The sequence below is a fragment of the Corvus moneduloides genome, chromosome 5 (genome assembly GCF_009650955.1).
Source record: "Corvus moneduloides isolate bCorMon1 chromosome 5, bCorMon1.pri, whole genome shotgun sequence".
Lineage (NCBI taxonomy): Eukaryota > Metazoa > Chordata > Aves > Passeriformes > Corvidae > Corvus > Corvus moneduloides.
In genome coordinates this window covers 42189396-42198470 of record NC_045480.1, presented here as the reverse complement: position 1 = coordinate 42198470, position 9075 = coordinate 42189396, and positions in this window count along the sequence as shown.

The window sequence follows — 9075 nt, the reverse complement described above, 5'->3', positions numbered from 1 at the left end:
GATGTTTGGCAGAATTTGTTCTTGTTAGTACAACATAGCTTCATTGGTCCAGCTCACAGCAGAAATAAGAGCTGCCTTCAGCATCCACAGGCTGGTTAGTCCTGGTCCAACATACTGAGGATAGATTAAAATAATCTGTTTGTGTTCCTCCTTATGTTACCCTTCGAAAATTGCTCCATTTCCCTCTGCCCTTAATTCAGCTGTAACATGAGATAATATTTACTGGTCTGTCTAGAACATGTGAGATTTGCAAAGGAGAAGAACATTTATAAATTACATAGATTTTTTTTTTTTTTACCAAGTACACAACAGTAAGGATAAAAACCAAAAGGTTCTGAGGCAGCAGGCATACAGTTCTTACATCTATAAAACAAGCCTAAGTAGCACAGTAATTTGCTCAGTACTCTTTCATGGTAATGAGCTTTTCTATCAAGAGGATGTCTGGTGTTGTTTCAACCATTTTCTTGGAATTGGTATTGCCATTTTCCAAACTGACCACCTGGAATAATCTCTGCAGCAGGCTAAAGTACTACTGCCAACTATAACTACATTGCCACTGAAGGACTGGCTTCTGAGATCAGCAAACACAAGTCTCCAGTCCAGGAGGAAGCTAGATCTTTCCCAATGGGGTGTGATTAGCTGCTGTTCCTGCTGTATGCAAAGATCTCTCTCTCTTCCACTTCCCCAAAAGCAAGCAAAATCATTACACCCCAGAAAAGCTGTAGGAACTGTGATTCATTTCATGCGATGTCTCCATCAGCTAGTTATGCAGCACTGTCAACATCCAGCTATTAAATAATCAAATCTCGAAAACTAAGCAGACTGGCAGCTTCAAATTGGATATAGGACCACGTATATACAGTTACTTTCCTGTATTTTATGCTTAAGAACATTGCAAGCAAGTTGCAATTGCACTGCATGCAGGTTAGGTTTTTATTTCATATTTTTACATCCAGAGGTTGAGTTGCCTAGAGAAGAAAGCTGAGAGTGTTGTGCTTTCTTACTTGACTCTGAGACCTGGCACCTTAAGTGGCTTCTGCTTGTGTTTATTGAAAATATCTACCTGTCCATGGTGGGCAAAATGTTCAAGAGAAAAAGAAGTTAAGGAAACAAATCACATTTATAACAAAATCAGTGAGGTAATCTTATGATAGCATAATGTTCATATTACAAAATTACTGCTAAATGAGCATGGTATTACTTTCTAATCGAGCTAATGTCCAAGAATTTTACAATGTAACCAGTTTGAAACCAGGAACCATTTTGAAACCAATAACTGTTTTGAAAGCAGGTGCAATCATAATTGCCTAAGTAACTGCAGTGTCCTACTAACAGCGTGTATTATTGTTGAATTTTAAAATTCCCTGCAGCTTAGAATGGCACTTACTGTTGGAGATTGTAGGGAATTAATTTTGAAAAGAATGAAAACAAGAATGTAAAGAAAAATGGCAAGATTTCTAAGAATTGCAGCAGGTTCCAACATGGCAACTTTGTGCATGAGAGAACAGAACAGTAGACACTGTTTTTATTTATTCAAGAAAAATGCCATGCTTTGATCTCTCAGCCATGGGTTTAACACTTTTTCCTTTCTCTGATTGCTGCTGCTGGGGAGTGGGAAATGTTACCCATGAGTTGTGTATAAAACAAAGTTGAACAAATCCCCAGTTCAAGAAAAAATAAGTGTATTCAGTGCTAACTTCCCAGATATCCCCAGCCGAAGTTCAGGTACTTTCTACTTACGTTGTATGGGTTTTTCCAAGCTGGAGCTGTCTTTTTATGAAGTAGTTATTACTGGTAGTGGTTTCTGCAGCTACTCTAGCAGTTGCAGAAATAGCATAAGATGAAACTATGAATATCCACTCAATTACCTTAACTTGAAACTGCATTTATTTAAAGCAGAGAAAGCAATGAGTTGTATGACATAAAACTATTGTAAGAAACATCAGTCAAGTGACACTAACAATGCACAAGAAAGTACATAATAAATTTAATATTGCAATGAGTTTTAAATTTTGACCCGTTACATGAATCACCCAGTTTCTCCATCCACACTAGGTAGCTGATCCAGTATGTACTGCTCCTGAGGATCCAGAATGATCTGATTGCTGGTCACATACAGACTTGCATGGATTTGGAACTTCACTGTCTTCCAGGGAGCTGCTATTTCTCAAGTTTTACTCAAATCAGAACAAGTATCCTTAGGATTCACTAATACATTCATAAGAGACCAGATATGTTATTGATTTGTGGCAGGTTTTACCTCGTTTGTTGCAATACACCAGACTGCAAAATCCCCAGGTTGTCCCCTGGGAGGAAGCTGCAGTGATGGAAAACAGATACATCCTCCCCTTCACTAAAGGACCTACAGAGGACAAAGCTGACAATCTGGGAAGTACACACTGTTAAATGAACAGATGTGAAGTAAAACCACTACCAAAACACTACAGGCTGTGCTCAAGATGGGAATTCTGGGGACAAGAAGCTATATATATGTCAATATATTCTCAGCAGCAGACCACTCACCTTTCCTTTTTAAACTGCATTTATCAGTGAAGACTGTTTATTCTTGACCAGGTATCTGAGGGTGTATTTTTTCCCTTAGTACTTTACTCCCTTGGCATAAAAGCTGTCACTGAAAGATATTTCCTTCATTTTGGAAGGCAAAGGTGAGAATGCCACAGGACTAATTCCTGTGACGCAATGTGCATTCATTGGCAGTGGCTAATTATAGCACAGAAAAATTACCAGCTTCCCCTGCTGAGGACAGAGTAGATGATCTCTGCTGTAGGACTGCACTCTGCTCTTAAGTTCTTCCTGTGTCACCATGCCCACTGACACTGCAGTGAAACAGCAGTTTGTCATTCCTTCTCAGGCTGCTGTGAACAACAGTGCTGAGATTTCTGAGCCTGGCTCCTGTTTTCAAGGTTAGCCAGGTCTGGTACTGACAGTAACCCATACTCATTCTCTGTCATCTCACAAGAATAAAGAGGAGCAAAAGAAAAACCCCAACCCCAAAACACCATGGCTCTTCAATTTAGACAAGTGTATGTCCAACAGATGGAGATGAAAGCAAGAAAAAAGTGGCTATCTTGATTCCAAGGCAATGACATGGAATAGTATTACAGCTGGTAAATATGATTAATACAGCCTCACTTATGCCTATCTTACTAATGCTTTTTCTTTTCTATTTTTTCCAGACATTCCCCATCCTCTGGACCATAACTCAGTTATAGCACAGTGCACTTCTAGATCTACATAGCTGGCCATTCCCTAGATTTGTAAGTTACTTCCTCACTTACTTTTCAAGATATTGCCAGAAATGTATATAAATTCTGTACCACCCACCCCCCCCCAGCACACAAAGATGTAAGGTCTGTAAATATTTTTTTTAATAAGCTGCTTTCTCTGCTGATTCAAAGGGGAAAAAAGTAACTAACACAAAATGTAGGATATAAACGTATGACCCCAAAATTTACAAAACTTAACTTTACAGGAAATGTAATCCTAATGGCTGTGAAAGATACATGATAATTAAGAGGCATTCATGTTGAACAACATGTTAGGACAGTGCTTTTGGAAACTAGGAAAAGATCCCAGTGTCCCTTTTTAGTAGAACAGAAAGTCTTTTATTGAAAGTTAATTTTGTGATAGTGTCTATAGTTAATTTATTAAAACACTTGAGAATGTTTTAAATTGCTTTCCCAAGAGGAATTAAATTATTTTTGTTTAGTATTTTTTTTTACTTTTGTGTGAGTTATTTTGACAGTTTCAGGGACAGAAATGTTTTGATTATTCCAACGATGCACATAGTCCCTCAAATTGCCTGTCTAACATGATTTGATACTGTCAAATATCCTGAATGATGTATGGGTAAGGGTATCATTTAGTCTCCAGGTACCTGAGTCCTCCATTTCTGTTGTAGCAGTGCTTTTCTAATATGGGAGCTAAATGGAGATCATAAAATCATTTAAGATAAGCTACCAAGTAGTCAGGAAAGAAATTATCTTTCTTGCTGTTATATTGAATTTAAATTGCTATGACTGAGAAAATTAGTATCTTGGATTCCACTACCAACTCCTTAAGTGAGTATTTTTCAGGGGATATTTTTTTAACAAGATGATGTCCCATTTTCCAAAGCAAAGCAAAATAAACCACAAACTTTGCAGTCCTCATTGTCTTTATAAAAGCAAATTCACATCTATTTCTTGGAAAAGTGACAAATCTATGTAAAATTTCTTGAAAAACTGAAAGCATGCTTGACCTTGAAGAATAAAAATCACAGGAGAACAGAAGTCAGGTTGCCTTTGCTTTATGATTTGCAAAACTTCCAGCAACTTGCCAACACGTGGCCGTATTTCGTTACTACTGTGTGTGTCACAACTCATCTTCTCAGAAATACTGCCCTGGTCCATCCCCCTAAACTTAATTATGAAATAACTGGCTAATTTTAGTATTGGAGACTTAGAGTCATCAACAATATTTACCGAATTACAATAAGACAGCAAACAAGAATAACATGCCATCCTTCTAAGAGATATATATGGCTGTAATTACCTGGATATTTGAGGTGTAAATAAGCTCTTGGATACCTTGTGGTTAACTGGAACATACCAAAGAAAAGATCAGGCAAATCTTTAAAGATGAGATTGCTCAAAAGGACAGAAAGAAAAGTAAAATGACTCCTAGTTCCAGTGATAGTTGGCTAGTTAAATCCCTTGTCTAAATAAACAGCATATACTCCTGACAGTTCAAAGACAAACCAACCAACCAACCAAAAAACCCTGAAGTATTTCTGTGGACTTTCTTATTTTCTTAAATCATTAAATTAAGTCAATACACCGTCAAACAATTAAAACACAGCACTCTACAAGACTGTAGTAATTTCCCCAGAGAAATACAGCATTATTCTGTATAAAACACAATGAGAGAAAAGAAAAAAAGAGAGAAAGAATGTTCAAGAAAGAAAAATCCCTCTAAATGACAGAAAGTCAACCTGCTGCCTCTGCTGAAGTGTAATGTTCATTTAACTATAAATATGCGAACAATTCACCAGCAGGATTGCCTCAGAAGGAGGAAGGCCAGGAGAGGTAGTTTGCTGCAGGCCATTTGTGACATCAATGGTATCAGGGCTCCTTGCTCAGTGAGGGTCTCTGCCCCAGGTCTTCTGGAAACACTGGCTGAACTCTGCAGGGAAACCTACTGAGATAAAAGGCGATTTATACTTCAGTGTATGAAGTACACCATCAGTGTCCTGATTAGCTCAGGCTAACTAATTCCCCGTACCTCTACTCCAAGAGTGAAAACTGTACTTCGCGTGTAGCTGGGCAGGTGAATGAAAGCCTGCACTTCAATCAACACAGTATGTTGTGACCCCTGAACAGCCGTGCCCATACTGGGGAGCCTGTGAAACACCTTAACTGGCCTGTTTGAGTAATTACCTTTAGGCATTAACATTTTATCTGAACTAGCAACTTTCAAAGCCTATTAGGCACACTGGTCAGATCCTTTGTTAAACCCAAACACTTCTCAAAGGTTGTGGTTTGCTTAGTACATTTACATCCTGGAACAAGCACTGGAGTAGCAACTGAATTAGGATGGTCCAAATCTGACTAGTAATCAATTACATCAAAGTGATAAAAATAGACATATCTTGAAAGCGCTCCAGAGACTCCTTTGATGTCTCCTTTAATAAACACAATAGGTCAAATTACATACTGCTGAAAACTGGTGTTAAGAGCTTGGTCATTTTCGGTAACAGTGAACCCATACAGACTTAGCTTGCAGTCTGAAGGCAGCCTGAGGGGACAAAAAACAGGTGTAACAGGGAAAAGCAACCACCTCCAAAGGGATAGGGTAAAGTAGGTCACCATTAAACACCTTTTTGACGAGGTCTCAACTGTTGTAGCCTGGCCTCCTGAAACTGATAAAACTCCTGAGTTGCTCCAGAGAGGGGTTTTGCCCACAGAATTCAGCCTGTGTTACCTTAGTTTAGCAACAGTGGCTAATTGCTTAGCCCTTCATACCCCTATTGTAAGCTGTTATTTTGCTATGTATGTTTATATTATGTGTGTTTATTCAGGCATGTAAAGAATTCATACAAAAGAAGGAAACAGAGGTAGTTAGTAACTGCCCGACAACAAAAAATTTCGGTTTTCAAATTTGGCATCATAATTACACCATGCACATGCTCATCTGACTTTCATGCTTCAATATCCATAGAGCTGAATCAGCACAGAAAATGAACATTCTTGTTGACAAAAACTGCTGGTGACTTGACAAGGATGTATTTTTCATCTAGATCAAATGGTAGTTTTGCGGGGGAAAAAAAAGGAATACTCTGTGTGCATACTAATAAATTACCTGTAGTGATTTTCAGAGATCCTGTTGCTTAGGTCTGTGAAAACAGCATAAAGAATTTTATGTTGTCATACGTTTATTCTTGTAAAATAGCTCTTATTTTCTGGAAGGATTTCAAGAGAAGAGAAAAATCTTCTTTAACTGAAAGGAAATTATATTGTCACTATGAAGCTAAAAAAGTGCAAAATAACGAAGTGCTGAACAAAATCCTGATGACCAGAAGGTTTTGTGGGGGACTTCAGTCTGTTTATCTTGGTGTAAATTATTGAAGTGCTTTATACTCTTGTGTATCCCACATGACTGTGCAAGCCACGTAACCTTAGAATATCATATTCAACACAGCACGCCAGGTTTTCACTGGGAGTCATATGTAGACTTAAACACTGGGTTTTCCAACTCCCTACCCAGAGCAGCAACAACTTAAAATGGACTGATTTAGGGACTCAGCATTTTGCTCCATGACCTAGAAATGAGACAAAAAGCACTTCTAATACAGAGGAAATGTGGGTTAGCTTGGGAATCGTTTCAGTGAGAATGTCAGAGAAGCTGTTGAAGAAACAATGGGAGATGAAGAATTGCCAAGTTGGAATATCAAGAAAGTTACCTTTTATCTAGTATTTCTTAAAAAACTAACTGCTGCCTAACACACTGACCTTGCACTTCACTCCAGATGCGAAAGGGGGTTGCTACCTCTTCTTTCTAACAGAAAGAGACATGGTCCCAGATGCAACAGCCAGGGAACTGAGCATGCACTACAAAGTCTTTAACCGTGACCTGGTCATCCTTGTTGAAGGGGAGAAGCCCCCAGCTACACAGAAAGGCCTGCTGGTCTTCAGAATTTGAAACAGATCAAGTAGAAACCCAATGGCATCCCCAAACCTGGTTTTTTCCACTGTCTTGTAATGGTGCTTGGAAAATTCAGCCCTTTTTTTGTTGTCGTGTTAGGAAAAAAAAGCCAATGGAATGATCTTATTTTATTGGCTTTCTCCTGTCATCTCATTCTTTGTGGTATCCACTGAATCAAAAGGGTCCTCAATGAGGTGAGTTTTACTCAGATTGAAGAAGGATTTGGCTGCAAGCTTGATTTACAGTAATTAAAGGAAAAACAAGTTGGACAGGATGCTGAAGAGAAAATTGACGCCTGGTAACACATGCAAACAGGGAGAAGCTGTTGTTGTTGTTGTTGATCTTAGTGCTTTATTTTCCAGCAGCAGAAGCTGTTGTGTTCCAAACAGGAACTAATTTGATGGACTAGGTGGATGTCTTGCTTTTGTTGAAGTAATTTTTTTTCTCTGCTAAAATGGAAAATCTTTCTGGAAAACATTTGCATCTTGTTTCCCCCTTTCCTCTCAGACATATGAAGCATCCTGTATGGAACGCTGCTTGGTGTCCGGGATGCTTGGCTGCTCTGCCTCTTTTGAAGGCAAGTAGAATAGCATGCTCCAAATATAAAACTGGCTGGTCTTGGGCAAGTGGAAGTGGAAAACCAGCACTGATGTACAAGTGGCCCACGTTAAAACCTTTACACTAAGAGGCTGGGCTGCTTCTCCCTCAAGTCCCTGAGGGGCAGTGCTATGACAGTCTAACAAGGCAACCTCCATCCATGGTCAGCCCATCCCTTCCTCTGTTGGACCATCACAAAGCAGCTGAAATGGACTGGTGAATCCAGCCTTCGGAGGCTGTTGATCGCTTGGCCACACAGGGCTCTGGAACACCATACTTGAAAAAATGCGGTTCAAAGACGGGGTTCAAGAGAGCTGGTCTGCTCTCAGTATTTTTGTGCAAACTGTTTATTACTGGCCCACATCTACTGAGCTATTTTGCATAATAAACCTCTAAAAGCCTAACCCAACTCCACTACTGTAGGAAGATTAGATGTGGTAATGTCTAAAGTGTCTCTACAGCCACTTCTGAGAATTAGCTTCAAAAATCAAATTAAAATGAAGCAAACACAAATAGTTCCACAATAAGTTGCAACACCCTTATTCAGTAACCATCATCTGTGCCTCTTGCATTTTATATTACCACATGAGGAATCTATGCAAAAGAATATACCTGCCACATGTGGTAAAGCTGAGAAACTCTCCATGTGGACACATCAATGTATTCAGGTTTTGAGCCCTCACTTGCCCAAGTACTCCTAGTGAAGTAAAAAATCTATTTGGTTTTATTTATTTCCAAATACTGAGGAGAAAATACATGATTTTTACCTCACAGTCTGAGGAAAAGGAGATGAGAGTGAAAAGTATAATGTTCTCCAAACAGGACTGTGTGCTGTGACTTGCAGAACTGGCCACAGAACCGTGACTGTATGTCTTGTTTTTCCTACACAAGCCATAATTTTTTGTTCTATTTCTCAAGTGTATTTGAAGGTCATTATTTAAATTGGCAGATTTGTTTTTTAAAAATGACCAGCAAGTGCAATACAGTGTTTGCCTAAACAAGTATACTAAATGAAAACTTGCAAGCCTGTTTCTGAGCAATGGCTATAAACAAGAGCTATCCAATAAATTTTAAATTCTCTTTGGGGTCAAATGCTAATAGAGATACTGAATTTAACATGTACCAAAACTTGATTTACCAGATTAACAATTCCTGTTGTCTTAAATTAGCAGAGAAAATGACACACTGTCAACAGTATGTTTGTGCTGTTCTTAATTTCTTTCATTATACAGAAAATGTGAATCACGAGTCTGATCAAAAATGTTAATATAAAGT